The sequence below is a fragment of the Lissotriton helveticus genome, chromosome 2_1, assembly GCF_964261635.1.
Source record: "Lissotriton helveticus chromosome 2_1, aLisHel1.1, whole genome shotgun sequence".
NCBI classification, from domain to species: Eukaryota; Metazoa; Chordata; class Amphibia; order Caudata; family Salamandridae; genus Lissotriton; species Lissotriton helveticus.
The window spans coordinates 2,089,985,449-2,090,007,097 of NC_136059.1; the positions used below are offsets into that span (position 1 = coordinate 2,089,985,449).

The 21,649-nt window shown below is 46.1% G+C and overlaps 2 long non-coding RNA genes across 2 annotated transcripts in view; one reads left to right on the forward strand and one right to left on the reverse strand.

Moving 5' to 3' along the window:
* The window catches only part of LOC144819058 (uncharacterized), a 73,670-nt gene extending 62,788 nt beyond the window's left edge, over nucleotides 1-10,882 (reverse strand). The window contains exon 1 of the long non-coding RNA XR_013607210.1: nucleotides 10,442-10,882. This is a non-coding gene — a long non-coding RNA (uncharacterized LOC144819058). The remainder of the gene's footprint in view (nucleotides 1-10,441) is intronic.
* A 226-nt stretch (nucleotides 10,883-11,108) lies between these two features.
* Nucleotides 11,109-21,649, forward strand: part of LOC144819057 (uncharacterized) — a 59,765-nt gene continuing 49,224 nt past the window's right edge. The window contains exons 1-2 of the long non-coding RNA XR_013607209.1: nucleotides 11,109-11,242; nucleotides 12,088-12,430. This is a non-coding gene — a long non-coding RNA (uncharacterized LOC144819057). The remainder of the gene's footprint in view (nucleotides 11,243-12,087; nucleotides 12,431-21,649) is intronic.

Genomic DNA, 21,649 nt, shown 5'->3' on the forward strand with positions numbered 1-21,649 from the left:
GATGCATTGTGTAGTTTCCGAAACTGTATTTTTTGTCGGTCCCTCTGGACAGTCTATCTTGACATATAAGGCAAGTTACGTATCTTGCATTTACTTTTTTCTGACCTTTGGGAATTTTAAAAAATTGCCAAATGAAGTTTTCTTTCCGGTGAGACGTCTTGGGCTGCTCAGGCAAAAACTGCCTCTCTTCGTGCTCGTCCTCCTGTTCCTCTTCTTCTTCTTCTTGTTGAATTACAACTTGAGCAGGTGGTCCTCTCTTCCTTGGAGGTGGTGGAGGTGGTGGGGAAGCACCAGCTGAAGCTACTAAAGAAGCCATTGCTCAGTGATCACAAAGGGTCTTTCTCTCACAATGATGAAAGTCAGAGTGAGGAAAGAAGGAGGGATTTTCATCATTTGGGAAAAACAAGAGTTCTCAACCAATCAAAAGTGTTCATTTTAGATTATATGACCTAGTCTTACATCATTAGGAAACCAAAAGTGAAATGAACCAATGAAAAGTGTTATTACCAAGTCACATGACTTGCTGTGTTTACGTTAAGCGCTTTGCAGGGCCTCCCGGTTTGCTTCCAGAAACCTGCGCTTTGGCACTCGCTTCGCGTACCAGTTCGCTAACGTAGCACGTCATATGACGTATCACGCGACAACGTGGAACGTCATGCGGACGGGAGGCGTCACGATGTTGTTTTCTAACGCGGCACTTGCGGTAAAGAAACGTTTACCGGCTCGCGGTCTATTTCGCGGCATCAAGGTCAGCTAACGGGAAGCTTCCCGATTCGCGAAGCGGGAACGAAGAAAAAAAAATATTTTAAAAAAAAATTATTCATAAACATATAAAATATATTTTTGGATTTAAAGAAGAATACATTTTACAGCTACAGATATTAGCTGTTAAAAAAACAATGAAATTCACAGAAAAAACCATAGGTTATAGACCATATATAGTTAGGAATTAGCATTTACAAAACCTTGAAAATTCACTGAAAAAACCATAGGTTATAGACCATATATAGTTAGGAATTAGCATTTAGAAAACCTTATTTTACTCACACAAAACCATTGAAATTCCATATATAGTTAGTTGCACTAACTATATATCGCGCACCCGCAATCCACTGCTGATGATGTCACATATTACATCATTCATGACATGGTCAGTGACATCACTGATGACATCACTGATGACAACATCCAGTGATTATGTGTTTCTGTAAAGTTTAAATATGTTTTACATATTGAAGAATGAGTGGATGTATAAGTGTCTGAATGAAGGTTTTAGTAGGTGCGTGATTGACTGTATGAGTGAGTGATTAAATGCGTCTTACTGAATGCACGGGTTAGTGACTAAACTGTCTTAATTTGTGCATCATTATGTCTGTTGTGATGTAAACTGCTGCATGTGTTGATCATTAGCTATACGAGAGGCTATATGTGTTATTAATTGGTTGCCCAAGTATTTCTATGGGAGATTGAGTTTGTGTGGGGGTGGCTGGAAGGTGTGTGACTCTGTGCATAGATGTGTGAGCAGTTTATTCACTAGGTGTATGAGTTCAAGAGTGCATGTGGAAACAGCTACATGGGCAGTTGACTGTGTGCATGAGTGTATTGATGAGTGAATGGATATCTCAATGCTACATGTCATAGTAAGTACATATGTCAAACACAGTACATGTGAGAGTTGGCATATATAAATAACTGTGCATGAGAGCCACTGAGTGAGTGGTTGTATCGATCATTGTGAACTTGTATCAGGGATTGTATAAGAGAGTAAATATGTGTTAGTATATGTTTCAATAAGTAAGGTGTGTATAACTGTATAGTTGAAGAAATGGAGGTGAGATTGTTTCTTTGCATGACTGACTGGGTGTGTGAGTAACTCCATGGATGAGTGGCAGTGTGTGAGTGTCTGTATACACTGAGTGTATCTAAGGTTATATTAGAGTCTGAAGAAGTTTATCGTATTAGCACAAGAATGATGCCAAATGAGACGTCATCAGTGATGTCATCAGTGATGTCATTTGAGATGTCATCAGTGATGTCATCAGTGATGTCACTGACCATGTCATGAATGATGTAATATGTGACATCATCAGCAGTGGATTGCGGGTGCGCGATATATAGTTAGTGCAACTAACTATATATGGAATTTCAATGGTTTTGTGTGAGTAAAATAAGGTTTTCTAAATGCTAATTCCTAACTATATATGGTCTATAACCTATGGTTTTTTCAGTGAATATATATATATATATAAATAAACCTATATATATATTTTAACAATATTTTAAAATTAAGAATAATAAGTATTTTATATTATTAAGTAAATAGACATTTAAAAAAATATTTTTTTTACATTCCTTTTTTTTACATTTTAAGCTTTTTTACATTATTTTAACTATGTTTTATTTAATTGTGTTTATTATTTAATTACTTTTATATTATTGTTAATACAATTTAAAAAATTGCTATTTTAATTAACTATATTTTAACTATCGATATTTTGTACATGATATTTTAGTATTCATCTGTTTGTAGATAGGGATTCTATATTCTGTCCCTCGATATTTTTAATCGATATTCTGGACAGTTGATATTCTGTCCCTCGATATTTAGTCACTGAACCTTGTCAAACACATGCATAAATGGATGTGCCTGCATCCAAAACATGGAAACACAAAGAGATGTATCCTACCCTACACATAAACCTGAAAACACCCTAATGGAATGGCATAGAGGCTTATGGTAGCAAGGTCTTAAACACACACATACATACCTGTGTTATCACTTGTATGCCAGTCTGATCTCACACACAGGCTAATCCTGCAGTATGGAGGAGGTTCCAGGCATACAAGACTCAAAACTCTACTCACATGCATGTCCTAAAGTTTGAACCTGAAAACAGACACTTGTGCAGCATGCAACAGGGTGTGCTTCCTATCCTAAGATGGCTTACACGTAGAAGCTTCTTGGAATCGGTGCACACGCATGCAACAGAGGCTGATACATAACCCGATGGGAGTTACACACAGGCTTTAACAGTCACAGATATGCACCAAATGCAAAGTGTTGGATTTGGCCCTTTTTGCAGGATCATCCCTAAACTTTTTGCCTTTCTCCTAGATTTATTTCTGACCTGGTGTTGGTGATTCTAGGACTCTGGGTACTTTATCACTGCTGTCAAGTGTAAAGTGCGCGTGCTCTCTATGTTACTTATGGTAAGATTGGTCTACACCTGTTTGGCCTATTTAATTTAAATGTCAGTCCCTAGTAAAGTGGTATCTCAGATACCCAGGGCTGGTAAATGAAATGCCACTGGTGGGCTTGCAGCGCTGATTGCGCCATGCTCCAAAGTAGCCTTTCAAACCTATCTCAGGCATCTGCCTTTGCAGGGCCTGTGAACACAGTGTTACTGCCACTGTGACGTGGCACCTAAAGTGTGTGTCATGTCTGTGACCCCCATTTTTCTGCATACCAGTCATCCCTAAGGTCGGCCCTAGCTAGCCCTATGGGCATGGTGCATTGTACGTAAAAGGTAGGACATGTACCTTAAGGGTGTGACATGTCCTGGTAGTGACAAACAGCCATTTTGGTTTCTCACTACTGTGAGGCTGCCCTCTTATAGGAATGCATTGGGGAGTCTCTGATAAGTGTTTCAGTGGTAATCCCTGATATGAGAGGAGCAGCGTGGTCAAGTTTGGTATATTTGAATGGTAATAATAAATGCTACACAATTGTGTTCACAGATTTATTATAACTATTTTAGAAATGCCACTTTTAGAAGTTGGCATTTCTGTGTGCTATGTGCCTGCCTGTCTGATGTGAGTTGCATGTCTAGCTTTGAGTGACAGGGGCTGGTGAGGTGTGTGTGGCTCCAGGAGGGGAAGGGTGAGTCTGCACTAGGCTGAATGGGACATCTGCATTTGGAATAGTGGGGGAAGTCCCTTAGTCCCTGAATAGGTCTGTGCCTAGCCTGTACAATGCTGGCTCCACCCCCCTATGGTGTGTCTAAAAAAAGTGCTCCAATTCCCCCGGAACCAGTTTTGGCTGGTTCTTCCAAGCCCTGTGCCAGGGCAGACAAATCCAAAATTTAATATAAAGATAGGGGCTATGACCCCATGAAGGGTGTGCTTGTTCTTGTGCTGGGGGCTTTCTGTTGTTGGGCTCCAGGAGGAACCGCCACGAGGGACTGCCTCCCTGCTAGAGGGCCCTGTGTGCTGGCCTGCCGGGGCCCAGCCTTGTGCCGCTAGAACTTTGCCTTGGACCTTTTCTTTTGAAATCCTGCGCCTCGTGGGTGCTCTGACTTTACTTGCAAAAGAGGAGAGAGGAGCTTGTGGCCGGGCAGCACAGGGCTGTGACGTGCCCCGAGGGAATCCCGGCACGTGGGATTCCCCCTGCGCTGTTTACTTGAGCTGGTGCCCACCCCGCAGTTGTGCCTTTCTGGTGGGTGCCCACCCCGCACTGGCCTCTTAGACAAGCGGGTGCCCATCCCGCTGTTCGTGTGCTCTTAATAGCGGGAGCCCACCCTGCTTTTGATTTTATTTGCGGGCAGGTGCCTACCCCGCATTTGCGCTATTTTTTGGAGCGCATCCTGTGCTCCTCTGAGCGGGAGACCACCCAGCATTTAAGTGCTGAAGAAGGACAGCCGCTTCATGAGAGGCGACCTGGAGAAGAAATCTGTGTTCTGGGCGGCCCAGATGTCAAGCAGGTTGCCTGCTTATGGGCAGGGCCAGAGCCAGGAAGTGGCCGCAGTCCGGAGCGGGGTCCGGTGAGATGGCAGGTGCCCCGCACATGCAGAAGAGAAGAAGGGAGCTGGCAGAGGTCTTCCTCAGAGTGAAGAATCTTGTAGAAGCCCCATCAGCAGGAGAAGGACTGGGCCGGTAGCGCAGGCCTGTCGAGGCTCATTGTTGGTGCGTGGGACCTGCGCAGAAGAATCCCAGAGGAGCCTGCAGAGCCCCGGTGAGTGGGGGCTCTATGTAGCACATTGTTGGTGCCGATCGAGGCACATTGTCGGTGCCCATTGCTACAGCTGCACCGCCTGGCAGTGGGCAGCTGTAACGTTGAGGCACTTGCCATTTAGGAGCCCCAGTGGGGGCTCAATAGGAACAGTGGTGCCAGCGCCATTTTTCCTGCACAGCTGCACCGTCGTAGCTGTCAGCTGCACCAAGGGGGGACTTTTATTTGGTAGGATCCCAGTGGGGGACTCAGGGCACAGGAGCACCAGTGCCTGTTTTGTACTCCAGTTGCGCGGCTGTAGCAGGCAACAGCAACGTGGGGCACATTTGTTTTGTAAAGTCCCAGTGGGGACTCAGGACGCACAGTAGTGCCAGCGCCATTATTGCCGTGGGGGGCATTTTGATGAGAAAGGAGTTAGGTACATTCCTGCCCTGCCCCAGCGCATTGCGTGCCTTGTGATATTGCTGTATTTGGCAGCCAAGCCCTGACATTTTGTACATAGGGCATTTGAGCCCCAGAGAGAAGGCCAGTTGGCCAGGTGGTCAGTGTTAGGTTGGTAGGGTGCCCGGCCGTAATGTGATTTATGCACCATGATTTATGCCTCTGATGGTTATGCTTATGTGGTTATTGCATACTGTGTTTATGCTGGTGCTGCTTATTGCCTAATGTGATTTATACTTATGAGGTTGGCGCATAATGTGCCTTACACCTAAGGTGATGCTGATGGCATATTGTGATTTATTTTACAGGATACAATGCTCAGTACAATATTTTGCCAGTAATTACTGGTTGTGTTCTACATTTACTATTTGTGCTTTGTGATGGTTCTGAAAGCGGCCCAATTGGCCCTGTCATGTATATATAATCCTCTGTAAATATTGCCTAGTGCCATTTGGCACAGTGTATATTCTAATGTGTTTTGGGATAATACAAAGGCTATTTTTATATATAACCTTGTGTGGAGTTTCTTTTGTGGTGTGCCTAGTGTGTTGCTGCTGTGTGTGTGTTGCACAAACGCTTTACACATTGCCTCTGGGATAAGTCCTGACTGCTCGTGCCAAGATACCAAGGGGGTGAGCAGGGGTTATCTTCAGTGTGTAAATCCCTTCCCCTGACTAGAGTGGTGGTTTCTGCCTGGCTTTGGCGTGGGCCTTAGCCAACCAGAAATCCCATTTCTAACACCTTGTCTGCATAATGGAGGTACCTAGATTTGTTTATGCATGTGAACAAAAGAGAAGATGGGCCTAATGGCCAAAGCCACCGACTCTGGGAGAGAGGATTCAAGTTGGAGTCCCAGAATTGTGAATCTGGGCAAATCATTATTGCTCCTGGGGTCAGATGTATCAACATACCTATTTGCGATTCTCAAATAGAGATTTTTTGAGAATCGCTATTTGAAAATTGCAAAATGGTATGTATCTAAAAAAATCGCAAATTTTTTGCGATTTCTTATTATTCCTTATTTGCGAATAGCAAATTGCGAATTCGCAATTAAGGAATAATTTCCCATTCATTTCAATGGGCCAGGAGGCCCGTAGGAATGAATGGGAAGTTATTCTCAATTTGCGATTCGCAATTTGAGAATCGCAAATTGAGAATAATTTCAAGGGTGCAAGGGTGTCATGAGGACACCCTGCTGCACCCTTGAAATTCACATGTGTGCGCATATGGCACACATACATGCCATAAGGGTATGTATGTGCGCCACATGGCACCTTCACAAATGCAATAAAGTGCATTTGTAAAAGGAATCGCAAATTACCACCACCTTCAAGTTGGTGGTAATTTGCGATTTCTTAATGGGAAATCCCAAAATGAGTATGCTTGATGCATAGCATTTAAGGAATCGCAATTTGCGATTCCTTAAATGCTTACGCAAAATTAAGGAATCGCAAATTTTGCTATTCCTTAATTTTGTGATGCGATTTTCTTCATACATCGCATTTGCTGATTTTTTTGTCGCAAGCTCTGCTTTTTTGCGAATCGCAGTGTTTGCGACAAAAAAAACGGATGATACATCTGCCCATTAGTGCCTAAAAAAAATAGCCTAACTTTGTTTATCGCAATTAGCTGCATATGTAAAGCTCTTAAAATCCCTCTGGGCTAGTTCGGTCTCTTATATAAATTTTAAAAAGGCTAATGAATTGGTTTTCAATTCATTAAGCCTTACATAAAATTAAAAATACAATAACATGTATTTGAATTTGAGAGGCAGATCGTGAACCCTGGACAGAGATAAATGCAAATAAAGTATTTTGCTATCTGGTTTGAAGCATTTATCAGGAAATGAGCATACTCCTTTGTATATTATACATGCACAGATTTTTAAAGGACACGCACACGTGACCAGAGCATGAGAATGCCCTATCAAGTAGGCTGCAACACTGATATCACAAATGAGTGGCTGCAGATAGCGAGATTACACATGTTCCCCATAGGGTGTTGCTGCTTCTGTAGCTCACTAAACAAGCGGGTTTCTAGGTGTGTCTGGTCACACACTTCCAATAGAAGCTAACGTTGGATGGGGATGTACATTCAGAACTTTGTTACATCTGTGCTGAAAGACTTAACTTTTAACTTGCAGTTGTTACACAATTTATTGCTACGAGTCACACATATCTGCCAATGACTGAGCATTCCTTTTTTTTTTTTTTTGTTTCTTTATTGAGAGTTCATACACATAAAATGCAGTACACAAAAGAAATACATATAAACCATCAATGATAAAAAAAAAAATCTCCGGCATTTTACTAATACGGCGAACCCGCTGACCAACCTTCCCAAAAGTCCTTAAAAGTGGTAAACAACCGATATATTTACAATACCCTAGCAGCCATTTAGACTCTTGCTGCCCTCCAGGCCGCGACTGGAGCCCAGAGTCGAAGACCCATTTCCCTTGTCTTCGCTCCTTTTAACTCATTAAGTGCTTCCTCAATATTATGTATACCCAGCATCCTACACATCCACATTTGGAAGGTTGGTGCTTCAGTATCCTTCCATGCAGCGCTAATTAATATCCTCAATATTGCTACAGCAATAAAAACTAAAGCTTCAGCCTCAATGCACATATTCAATTTCACATCGCACCCAATGATTATCAGAGTTGGGGATAGATTAATTCTAATATCTAGCAGCCCCTCTAAAAACACCTCTATCTCAGCTTTAATAGTATTCAATTTTTCGTATCCATAAGACTGAGCATTCCTGAAGATAGTATTAAACCAGGAGTTCCTGAGGCCAAAAATGTTTATTGCATTTGATCTTGCCCCATGAACGTGTGTGCACTGATAGGCTAAGCATGTACTATTGTAGGTAGTTCTGCATAAATCTTGTGTTGACCATGTTACATATTTCCATAGTTGGTGTCCTGAAAGAGGTAGAAGACAAGGGCGTGTGAGGTCCAATATGTGCCCATGGGCTCAGCTTGTATTCTGGACATGGGTGGACTGTCACTCCTGTCCTTGAGACATGTCATCACCATTGGTTGTATATATTCAAAGCAAGTGTACGTATGGCTTTATCATACAAATGCATGAGAAGTTTAGTGTGCATGAAGAGGGTGTTTATGTGAATTTGTATGTGGACTACTAATTTGAATCAAGTGCTGAGAAGGCACCAGAGTATTGGCTACATTAAAAGCGTTAAGTCACTGCAGCCAGACCTTCACCAGATGCAAAGCTTTTCTGATGTTAACTTCAAAAAGAAGCTTGCAGAATGTTGTCTCTCAAACTCTCATGGCCTCTCATACACACATACATAACCCCCTATGGGATTTTTTACACTACAGAGTATTGTGGCTCAATTGATAACACCCAAACACTTGAAACGAATCCTGAATGTTGCTGATTCAGGCTTCCTAAATCCTAGTTTATTTATTCATAAGGGGACGAGTCTACTTTGTGGATGTAGTTATCACAGAGGCCTATGGGGACAGGTAGCTGCACAAAGAGGTTACTTGTAGTATGATCACACACGTGCAGTAGAGGCTGAGTCTAAACCCTGGAGGTGGCGTTGTGCAGAAACATGTATGATTCTGATCATACAAAAAACGCACATACACGGGCCAGAAACTGAGTCTAAACTATAGACCTGTATTAGCCCAGACTGTAATGCACACTGGCCACACACCCAGGAGATGACCCTGAAGCATGGATGCACCTCTACACCCAGGCTTGTGGGGGCTGGTCACATACACCAGAAGCAGGCCCTGTAACCTGAAACGTGGCTACAAAAGAGGATTGCTGTGCACCAGACATTAAGCCATCAATACAAAGCGATTGCTAACAGATGCTTGCTGAGGACTAGTTCACATATGCAAAATGTCATGTAGCTAGACTCTAATCGTGGCTGCATGCACTGGCTTGTGGACGATAGGTGATCACTCTAGTTTATAGCAAGCTGAACCTCTGCCCTGCAGATGAGTTCAAATAATGGCTAGTGGGGTCACATGACATTTAACCAGGCCTTAATCTACACCATTGGACATCACTAAGCATAGAGAGTCGTGCACCTGATGATGAAGCAGCATCTGTCAGCTCGTTGCCAAGAGATAGTTGTAGATTATATTCATACCCAGAGGCTGGGTGTCCATCTTTTGGTTATTTGTGACACAATCAGTTTGGGATCTGCTTCCACGTGTCCCGCACAAAGCACATGCCTAAATATTCAGGGCTACATGAGTGGAGGCAACAAGAATGCACTTGAGCCCGCATCTTGGAATGAAATGTATCCAGAAAGTTGCAGGATCAGATTATACTGGGGCCCCACAGACTAGTCTTCACATTGGGGTGATTATATAAAAAGCCTAGAGGCATGTAAGAAGGAGAATGAACCTGTGCCTAGACGCAGGCTCGCAGGTGTAACTCTTACTCATCAGGGACTGATGCTAAACACGGAGGCGTGGGTGGGCTACACAAACACCAAAGCGGTCCCAGCCGCTTGGAGATTGTTTCCAAATGAGACCTTTGGGAAGAAAACATGCAAGAAACAGTGGCCGCGTCTGCACCCAGGAGCTAGCTGCTGAAAAGGCTTGCGAGGGCGTGCGTGCACAGACGCACCTCAGGAAATGCCAGCGCCCTGTAGGAGGCTACCTACCCACAACTGAGGGGCAAAACATATGTTCTCGTCTTTGAACCTGTACCGCTGACGTGGCTCCCGGGGATGCCCGCAGAGTTGAAATCTGAGGAGGTAGCGCACAAAGCCTTTAAGGCACACGCGTGCACTAGCGTCTGCCTCTAAACATTGTGGATCAAGAAAGCGAGTAGTATCTCTCACCTACACAGACGCTCCAGTGGAAGAGCCTGCACCGTGCAAGAGGCTGCTCGCATACATTTTGGAGCAAGCCATACATACAGGTGTCCACGCGGCACCACTGATTAGACTAATCAAAGAGGCTCAACATGCACCAAAATCAGAGAGTCTGAGCCAACGCAGTGGGGATGCCTGCACACAACGGCTTGCTGTTTTACACAGTCGTATCATGCGCATACTCACTTCGGGTTCTTGCTCGGGATCCTGTCTGAATGTCCGTCTCGTCCTCGTTGGCAGCTAACAGCTCCTAACCTGGCGATCCATCGACGACCTGCGTGACTCAGAACCGTCACATACCGCGGGCGGGCGCAGACACTGGCCGGCACAAGCAGACGAACCCTGCTGCAGCCGCGCCGCCTGGCAGAGGGTACCACCTGGACACCGACGGAGCTCAGCATCCCCGTCTCCGCTGACCATGCCGTGGCCAGACAGGATCATCAGAGGCCGCGTTCGCTCCTCGTGCAGTTGGCCGAGCTTCCCCTGTGAGCTGCTGTCCTCGGAGCCCGGAGGCAGAGTGCGCCGGTGACAGCCACAGCCTGTGTCTGGAGCCTCGCTGAGCCCTCCTCCCCGCTGCAGCCTCCTCCCCTGTCACCGGCTGTGTTTGTTGAGGATCTCAGACCTGGGAGGGATGAGCGCTTCCCCTCCCCCTGGTTCAGATTTCTCATCCACGTGTTTACACCTCCTAACATCTCCTCGGCTGGAAGGCAGCGGCGGCAGGCAGAGGGATGCTGCCTGCGCCTCTCCCGGGTCTGCTCTGGCGCTGCTGCTGCTGCCGTGGGCATTTGGAGCAGCTCCAGCGCTTCGCTGCTCCTCTCGCGGCACATCTGTGGGGTTTGGTGACGGGCTCTCTCTGAGGGCATGATTCGCACGTCTGGCGAGTTGCAGGAGGCGCGTGAAGACCCGAGCAGGCTGGAGCAGTGAAGACACCCGTCTCTGGGAAGATATTTATGCTCGGGAGGTGCTTTATTTACTCCGCTGTCTGGGGTAAGTCTGCTGAGGTGATTCATGGTTTCTGGGTCATGCCATAAAGCAATGTTGTGTGTAGTAATGAAGTCAGCGGAATGGGCGGGTGCACGCTGCAGCTTGAGACAGACTGGCAAAGAAGAGGGCATATTGACAGCCTCGCATTCTGAAACCCGCGTCACCCTGCAATGATATATATATGGGTTCATACCAATACCTGCGGGATACATAAAATGGCACGTTGGTAAACAAGAACATTAGAAGTGACTATAAACACATACTAGACTCGAAAACAATAGAAGCAGCCAGAGAAAACCTGAATTTTACCTGATCTAATGCTTGCATATGAATCACCACACGCGGTGTGATGACACTTCAGGCGCAGGCTTTCTCGAGTTCAAACAACTTGCTGGGGGAGGTTCACTCACAACTCCGGCACATTTATAGAGGTGTCAAGCAGTCGCGCAGTGTCCGCGCTTCTCAATACCTTGTGGTCTCTTTGTAGCTGCCTCAATATATGTCGAGCCTGGCCAATACATGTGCAGTATTTTAATGGTAATTGCCTGTTACGAACTTTCAGATGAGGTGGCCATTATCAGCACCGAGGAGTGTGGGTCTGTCAATGTTTGTCTAAAGTTTGTGAGTTTTTCTACAAAGACCCCGGTGTGGCGTCAGGTGACTTTATCACTGGTGGAACTTTGTGGGTAGTGCCCAAGGGAGCGGGTCAAGGAACGCACCGCTCACACCTGCACTTTCAGATTTAAAGCAACACGGCAGCTTTTAGTTGAGTGCTATTCGTTCAGATCTCGCCCTATCCTGCAAAGCTCGCCCCTCCTCACGTGTACCTCTTGTGCTTCCATTAACAGGGGGTGATACTACACAGACTGCTGTGATCTCTGCGTGGCCCGCCCCGTGAATAAGAGGGCTCGACTTTGGCGCTTCTCCCTGGGAGCCGCTGCTCTCTCTGCACTGAGCCGTACTGGAAGTTTCTCGCCGGTCAGGAGGAATCGGCGCACTGTGCTGGGAGTGACCCCTCTTGGATAGTGGGATTTAGAGAACATCGCCCGCACCGCCATGAAGAAGAAGCAGAAGAGATTCCTGCAGATGACATTTTTGTTTATGGTGGCTTTGGTTTTCTTGCCAAACATCGGCCTGTGGTCGCTGTACAAGGATAAGCAGCTGGTGAAGTCGGTGGAGCCCGGGGAGCAGGTAAGTCTCAGTGGTGCTGCTCCTATAAATGACGACTGGTGGTGGGTGAAAAAACTTGAGAACAGCCCGACATGTTTCAAATGGTCCTCGGGAGTTTCTAGGTTGTGCCGAGGTATTCAGCGGGGAGGGCAGGTTCCTTCCTGCAGCAGTGCATATTGGTACCTCTATCCAGTCGCTAGCTGCATGCACGTGCTGAAGCATTAAGGGCGATTTCAGATTACATCCTACAGCAGTGCATCTTGGTACCTGTATCATGTCAGATACCTGCATGCACGTGCCGAGGTATTAAGCGGGGAGGGCAAGTTACTTCCTGCAGCAGTGCATCTTGGTACCTGTATCATGTCAGATACCTGCATGCAAATGCTGAGGTACTCAGCGGGGAGGGCAGGTTACTTCCTGCAGCAGTGCATCTTGGTACCTGTATCCCATCAGACACCTGCAGGCACGTGCCGAGGTACTCAGTGGCGAGGGCAGGTTACTTCCTGCAGTAATGCATCTTGGTACCTGTATCCCATCAGACACCTGCAGGCACGTGCCGAGGTACTCAGCGGCGAGGGCAGGTTACTTCCTGCAGCAGTGCATCTTGGTACCTGTATCATGTCAGATACCTACATGCACGTGCCGAGGTATTCAGCGGCGAGGGCAGGTTACTTCCTGCAGCAGTGCATCTTGGTACCTGTGTCCCATCAGACACCTGCAGGCACGTGCCGAGGTACTCAGTGGCGAGGGCAGGTTACTTCCTGCAGCAGTGCATCTTGGTACCTGTGTCCCATCAGACACCTGCAGGCACGTGCCGAGGTACTCAGCGGCGAGGGCAGGTTACTTCCTGCAGCAGTGCATCTTGGTACCTGTATCATGTCAGGTACCTACATGCACGTGCCGATGGCATTCAGAGTGATGTCAGATTACATCCTGCAGCAGTGCAATCTTGGTACCTGTGTCCCATCAGCCACCACCTGCATGCCTGCTCACAGCGCTAACAGATGCATGGGGGTGTAGAAAGAAGAACACATGCGGAGTCCTGGGCATAATGTTGTGGGATAAGCGCACCCCTTGTAGGAATAAGACATGTTTATTCCACACAAACCGGAGCAGCAGCACAATGACGATTGGGAACTTTCTCTGTGTGGAGTGTGAACTCCAGATTTGAACCCGGAGTTCCATAATATAAAACATTAAATTAAGCACTTGCACGTCTACGAATGACAAAGAAACGCGCCCTTTACCAGCCAGGGCAAAAAACACAAAACAAGCAAGCTACCGAATGAAATCGCATAGGCCTGTTAACGTTGTTTGCCGTTATGACTTGGGTCCCTTGCTGAGGCCTCAGTGGTACAGAAGCGCATGCAGGGATGCGCTCTAGACGTACTTCGAGGCACTGTGCAATGCGTTCACCTATCATCTAGGTGAGTGGTTTTCGCCGTTCTACTAAGAGCAGCGTACTTGTGAGCGGGCACTTTGGACATACTCGTGTTTGCTTTCGCTCCCATTCACAGGAAACTGCAATGGAGTTTTAAACGTGTGAATGCAATCTGTTTCCGATAAATCACAGACGTGTTAGCAGTCTAAACTTATTTGGCAAAACACGTCAGGTCCTTGTTATACGATAACTGTCACTTGTGTGTAGGTTAAGGGGGAGTCAGCTGTGATTTTCTTTGTTATCAAAAAAACATTGCACACTGGTCAGTTGTATTTTAACGCTTACCTGTTACGCACGGGCTTACGCGTCCACCCTGCAAAATGTTGTCTGTGAAGAAAGCAAGGACTGACTCCGTGTCTCTTTGTGACATTGTTCCATTGTTTAGCTATGTTATGCGTGGCAGGATATATAGTGCATGTTTGCTTCCACCCTAAATTAAACAGATGTGCCTGGTGGGCCACTGCTCTGCTGTGAACTTGAAGTATCTACCATAGAGTTGCTGAATTTTTTCATACACGGTGTGAATTCCACATTCTTCTATTGATTGTTGTTGCTTTGCACATGTAACGTTGATCACAGAATTCTGATTGTCAGTTAGTCAATCAAACTTTATTCCAGCTGTGAGCCATGAAAGCAAATAAGGTCAAATCATGCAATAAAACAAGTTATAATTTATAATTTACAATTTGCAATATAATAAACATGACAATCGATGCCTCCTTACTACTAAGCTTGCTCCTGCCACTGCGTAGTTTTATGCAATAAGTCAAGTGGTGCCAGGTATCTCTCTGACTGGTGGTGTTCATTAACATAATTGCATAACCAGCTAATCCTATAACTGCACACCAAGCTGTACATAAGCTAAAACACAATAAAATAGGTTGCCCAGCAACTAAAGGTTAAAATATATTAATACTCTAGAAAGGTCTCTATATTACTTAGATAGTATTGAACATCCTGTTTCCAGCAGTAAAATCAGTTACCGTTTTACAGATCGTCACTATACAAGTTTTCATGGGAAAGCAGTGGTGTAGCCAAACCTAAAGAGCAGTAAAGAGCGGGCCTCTGTCCCTAAAACTCGTGCCTCATGAGGCGGACGTCCCCCAACCCCCCTGCTACACCACTGTGGGAAATGCTCTTCTTGTGCCTTACTATCCACACCCCCATTAGAAAACGAGAGACAGAAAAACTATCAATCTACATGTATCATATCTCAAAATCCTGAGTGCTTCTTTGCACTCCCTAGTTCCCAATTTCTGACAAAGTGGAATAATACAGCACCTCCCATAGGTCACATAGGTTGGACAAAAGAAGAAATGTGCTCAATAGTTTCTTTTGAGTCACCATATGCTGGGCACTGCAGCTCGTTGACCGGTGACCTACGCTACCACTTGGCAGTAGAAGCCTGGAGAGGCATGGTTCCATACTGATCGTCTACTTTATAACACTGACTTGAGGCCTAGGCAGAAGCTAAAGTGAACAACGGTTACCATTTCATGTGTGCGCCTCAGCAAGTATTGCTACTTTTAGTACTTTACGACAAATTGCATATTTTGTAGCGCTTTGAAAAATGGTTGCAGTCTCGTGCATGCTCATATTCTTCACCTTTTAAGCATGAACATTGGAGTTGGATTTACTGTGGTTTGATCATGGAACTCCAACGTTTGACACAGAGCACTATTCAATTGACACAATCCCACTACTGGTCCCAATCCCAGTTCAGTTTTTCACCCTGAACGCTGTCTTGTGTCGAATCATAATAAAATCATCACACAGCGTTATACACTATGTTATCATGCCTGTATTGAAATAAATAAACTGATTTCGGCATTCTAACATCTTTAGGCTCTATAGCATATAGCTATTTCACAGAATCGACCGCCATTCTCACAAAGGCACAATATAAGCCAGAGTGTGGGTAGCCTCAGATTTTGTCTTGATATATCCACCCACAGCAACACAGCAGCACTGATAAAGTTAATATTGAGCAGGAAGAGAAGGCGTGCCACTGACTTCCAACTGCAGCTGGTATTCAAGAGAGAAACAGTCTTGAGCTCTTGAGTGGCCATGACAGACAGCAGGAGGCAGGGCTCATATCCATGGTCTCAAATCAGAGGGCGTGTCTACTCATTTCTTACCTCTGTGCAAGATTTCAGATTCAATCTTCCTGCCAATAAAAACAAATGGAAACATATGCTCAGGTGCAAGATTTCTCTTTATAATTGCATTGTTGGTGCAGATCACCACAAGTTTGGTGCGACTGTTATTTTCCGTGTAGGACACTGAAGTGCCCAGGGCTGGAGTTACCTATCTCCATAGGCTGCGCCACAGTGGCTTAACACAGGCCCTGCCAGCCCCCACAGTGCAGGGGGTGGGGCATGCCCCAGGGGCCACCTCAGCACAGTACTCTTGCAGGAGAGCTCCTGATTGAGTCCGGAGGGGGTCTCTCCACGTACCTTGCAGGGGGGCTCCCTCAAGTTTAGTTACGCCAGTGCTGTGCCATCTTCGAGTAGGGCATCGGCCCATTTTTAGCAGTTCTGATTGGTTTATGTTTTCATTACTCCCCTCTTAACTTTATTTTTAATATTACTTTACCAGTAATCCTCTAGCGCAGGCAAGCCTGTGCCAGAGTTCCGAGGTTGCTGGACCTCGGGTTGTATTGTAGTTTTCCCTCGCAGAGAGCACCGCAATTGGTGCTTGCTACATCTCTGGCCATGTCCCTGTTATTCCGGGTTTTAAAAGTCTTCCGGCAGCGCATACATGTAGATCATGACAACGTTGATGCAACTGTTATTTTCATTGAAAGGCACTGAATGACCGTTTCTGGAGTTGCCTAGCCCCGTAGGCTGTGCCATCTTTGAGTAGAGTTTTGGTCCGTTTTTAGCAGTTCTGATTGGTTTATATTTTAATTACTCCCCTCTTAGTTTTATTTCTCATATTACTTAACCAGTAGTACTCTGGCGCAGGGAAGCCTGTGTCAAAGGTCACTAGACTTCGATTTGTGTATTAGTTTTCCCTCACCTGTTTTTACTCACAGAGCACACCGCGATCAGTGCTTGCTACACCTCTACCCTCTTATGATGGGCTTTAAAATTCTTGGGCAGCGCATCTGTGCAGATCACAACAAGGTTGGTGCAACTTTTATTTTCCTTGTAAGGCACTGAAGTGCCAGTTTCCGGAGTTGCCTGGCTCCGTAGGCTGTGCCATCTTTGAGTAGGGCTCTGGCCCATTTTTAGAAGTTCTGATTGGTTTATGTTTTTATTACTCCTCTCTTATTAAAAATAAACTTATTAATTTACCTGTAGTCCTCTGGTGCAGGAAAGCCTGTGCCAGAGGTCAGAGGTTGCTGGACCGCTGGTTGTGTTTTAGTTTTCCTTCACCTGTTTTCTTCACAGAGCCAGAGGTGTAGCAATCCGTGCTTGCTACACCTCTGGCCACACCCCTCTTATTTAAAAGTTTTCCACCAGTACGTTCGCACAGCTGGCACGCCAAAGTCACGCCCAAGGCAAGCCCATCTGCGCCCGTCCGTGCACAAACCATTCCCAGGGCGCGTCTCCCAGGTCGGATGCACCCAGATCAAATGCAGAGGCTAACTAACACAAGAGAAAGCCTCTATAAGCTAGGCCATAAAGGTAAGTGCCCGCAATGCATTAGATATTGCCCCTCATTATTACTAGATCACAACAAAATGGTGTATATAATGGCTGTAAATCTACTGTTCTCATATCTGACCCTTTATAGCAGCCCCACATTAGAAAGGAATCAAGTGACAACGACAAAGCAGATATAAAGAACTTCCCTATCCGCAATAGCCTAAGATGTATTTTACTGAATACCAGGTCTTTAGTTAAGCATGACATTGGATTTCAGGACTTTGTGATGACTCATCGGGCAGACCTGATTTTTAAAACGAAACCTGGGCAGATGTTAACTCTGGGCCGGAAATAGCTGCTGCTACGCCCCTAGGCTTCAATAAGTTTGGCCTAGACAGGAAAGAGGAAGAAAAAGGCGGGCGGGGGTGGTCTACCGCAATACGTATTGGGCAGTTTTCACACCAGCTTCGGAGGAGGGCTTTGGTCTGCTGCTCTTCTCCATTGAAGTCTTGAAAACACAGTCTTTCAATGGCCTACTAGTATATCAGCCTCCCGGTCTGAGAGCTAGCTTTGGAAACAGATTTTGTGTCCTACAGGAATCCTCAGTGATGAGTGCTGATTATACAGTCCTGGGGGATATGAATGTCCATCTGGAGTCCAGAACAGACGGGGACTCCATCAGATTGCTGGAGTCCATGAATGGCCTAGGACTCCTGTTGAAATAAATGGGCTCCACCCATGGAGCAGGACACATGTTAGATGCAATATTTTCCAACAATCCAGATATTAATGATCCATTTATTATTCCATTAACCCGGACAGGACACTTTGCAGTCAAATGGCAGCTATCAAATCCTTGCATCACAAGCTCCCAGGAACTCTTTGTCTTCAAGTATGGAATGGCTTAACATCCAAGCACAGGCATTATTCCTACTGCTCACTAATTCTGCACCAAAAACCACTGATAATATCGATCAAATGGTGGAGAATATCTCCTCATGGATGCACGAGACAATGTAAACTATAGCTCCCATTAATTAGAAACCTATAATATAGAAACAATCTCAGCCATGGTATGGGGAGTCATTAAAAAAATGAAGGCAAGAATGTTGTAGATAGGAGCGTAAATGGCAAAAAAATTATGAAGGAAAGGAATCAGTACAACTAGCAGAGCACAAACAGCTAATTCTAGCTACCAAATAAGGATAATATACAGAGTAAATTAGAGCAGCCTGTGACGTAAATATAACTCTTTTTCAGGTAATAAAAAAACTCAGTGTCGAATACTTTTAATGCAGCATTTAATAACCATGAATTCAGTAACTCAGCTGCATGTTTCTATTAAGAGAAGGTTATCGTTAGAAATTGTGTTTCTGGTTGGCTAGGGCATGCACCTAAGCCAGGCAGAACCCCCCACTATTGTTAGAGCAAGGGAGTTACACAGTGAATATAACCCCTGCTTACCCCCTTGGTAGCTTGGCAGAGCAGTCAGACTTATCCCAGAGGCAGTATGTAAAGCGCGTGCACAACACACTCACACAGCAGTGACACACTAGGCACACAACAAAATAAACGCCATTCAAGGTTATATAAAAATAGCCCTTGTATTATCCATAAAAACCCATCAGAACACAATCAAATATATAACTGTGCCACTAGGCACTTACCATGACTTCACAGGGATTACATATACCATTTGGTCATTTAGGCCATTGTCACTCCACTCACATAGACCATAAATCACTTTGTCATAGACACGTTATAGTTAGGGCGACCTGTAACTACTGGTAATATTACCTTTTGCATAACACCTTAAGCACATACATCATCAGCAGTGCACTATGATAGAAACCTGTAAAATGCACACATTAGAACCACTTCCCCAAGGGAATATCCCTTCAATAGGCAATATTACATCGGGGCATAACACAGCACAGTTTGGCACTTGTACCACAAGCAGGGAAATAGGGTAACTACCCCTAGAATGCCCACATCACATAAGTCATCATCTCTGGTCAGGTGATGTGAGGCAATTAGAGCGAGGGATAATACATGCACCATAAATGCCACTCCTACTATGCAAGTCCTGTGTCCCTTCTCATTATCTTGCCAATAAAGTACTGCCCCGTAGGCGGAGACACCTTACCCAGTCTCTTTTCCACCAGAGAAATTACCCCTGGCAGTCCAGCCTGTGGTGCCAAGACATTGTGCCCCAAAGGTAGGTGTGTATCTGTAAAGGGGGAAAGGGCTGGACCATTTTCCTGGGCAGGGCGCCCTAACAGGGTCCCCCATGTATGGCCAGAGTCACCCTGGCTGTCTAAGCAGCTGCCCACTACCACACAGGGCAGCTGCCCTAGCTGGTAAATGGAGCCTCCCGATTCCGCTGCTTTGCATGGCCCCTCGCTGGGTTCCTTACCTCTGGACCTCTGGCCTTCCCCACTGTCGTGTCACACTACCGTGGAGTAAGGGAACCCCACGGCTGGGGTACCTTCTGGTCCACTGCCACAACCGCTCTTGGTCCGGGCTCATGTACCCAGACCTCCGGCCAGACAGCAGTGAGAAACAAGCGCCTGGGAGAGGGAGAGCGCTCCTTGTGCCTCAGCTCTCCCCTTCCTTTATCACAAGGCTGGTGCAGCGCAGCACACACTGAGTCCTGTTCCCAGCGAACCACTCCTTCACACAGGAGAAGGTTTCCCCACCACCATCACGCAGCGACTCTGTGCAGCAGAGTCCCTCCGCTTTTGGAAGCAGAAGCGCTCAGATCTACTCGCGGGGGGAGGATGAATCCACACTCCCCGCAAGTAGCACTCACAAGCGCTGCTCCAGGCACACAACAATTTAAAGGAAAGATGGTCTCCAGACCTTGCACAGCGCAGAGGGGCTCCCGGGCACACAGTTACAGCACTTACCTCTCAGGCACTGAAGGTGAAGAGGGAAGAACCCTGCAGTGCTCCACTCGTGCTGCTAATGAAAACAACTCCCAATGTGGCAATTACAGCACTCACCCAGCACTGCTTCCAATTATCCAGGACCAGTCACACAGCCCAGGCAAATTCCCGGGCCAGAGAACAGGGCACAGGTAGGCCAGCATACAGGGTCTCTTAGCAGAGTGGCAGTCCCTTTTGCTGCCCAGCAAGCATTAGGTTTAGTCCCACAAGTAGGTAGTCGCAGATGCCGGTTCCTCCTGGCACTCCATGCAATGTCTTCTGTTCCAGTTTTACCAGTTCCACAAAACATGGGGTCACAGCCCCTTCTCTCATAGTCCACAAAACCTTTGTTCTCTGCTGGCACAGGGCTCTGAGCCCAGTCCAAACCAGTACTGGGGGCACTTTAAATTATAATTGCCAGTGCACAACACTCCCCATTCAAAGTGCAATCCCTGGCTCCAGACACACACAGGGGGGTGGAGCTATCATTGTCGAAGGCAGGCACAGCCCTATTCAGGTGCAGGTGCTACTCCTCCCACCACTCCAATTTCAGACCAGGCCTATTCAGGTGCCAGGGGAAACCCCTTTAGCTACTCTAAATTTTGCTAAAGTCTATTCACCCCAACACTGAGTAACCCAGGCAGGGTAGGACATACCTTAACCCCCCCCAGGGTCTGGCTGGAGTGAATGCACCCCCCCTCTCCCCTTGTCAGTCTGAACCAGACGGTCAATACACAACAGGCAGCACAAAGACAGCTATCACACAGCAATGCCCACTTATAAAAGTGACATTTCTAAAATAGTAAAAATAAATCTGCTTTCACCAATATGTAGCATTTATCACTATTATATCAAACTTGATCACGCTACCCTTCTCAGGTCAGGAATTACCATTGTTGTATTTATCAGGGAATCTCCAATGCAACCCCTGTGAGAGGGCAGCCTTACAGCAGTGAGAAACTAAATAGGCTGTGTGTCACTATCAGGACATGCCACACATGTAAGGCACATGTCCTACCTTTTACCTACACAGTACCTTACCCATAGGGCTAGCTAGGGCCTACCTTAGGGGTGACTGATATGTAGATAAAGGGGAGCCATAGATGTGGCAGCCACTTTATGTGCCACGTCACAGCGGAAGTAAACTGCGCGCGTAGGCCCTGCAGTGCAAGAGAGGCATGAGGCAGGTTGGAAAGGCTACTTTGGTGGGTGGCGCAAGCAGCGCTGCAAGCCCACCTGTAGCATTTCATTTATTGGTCCTAGGTATATGGGATACCAC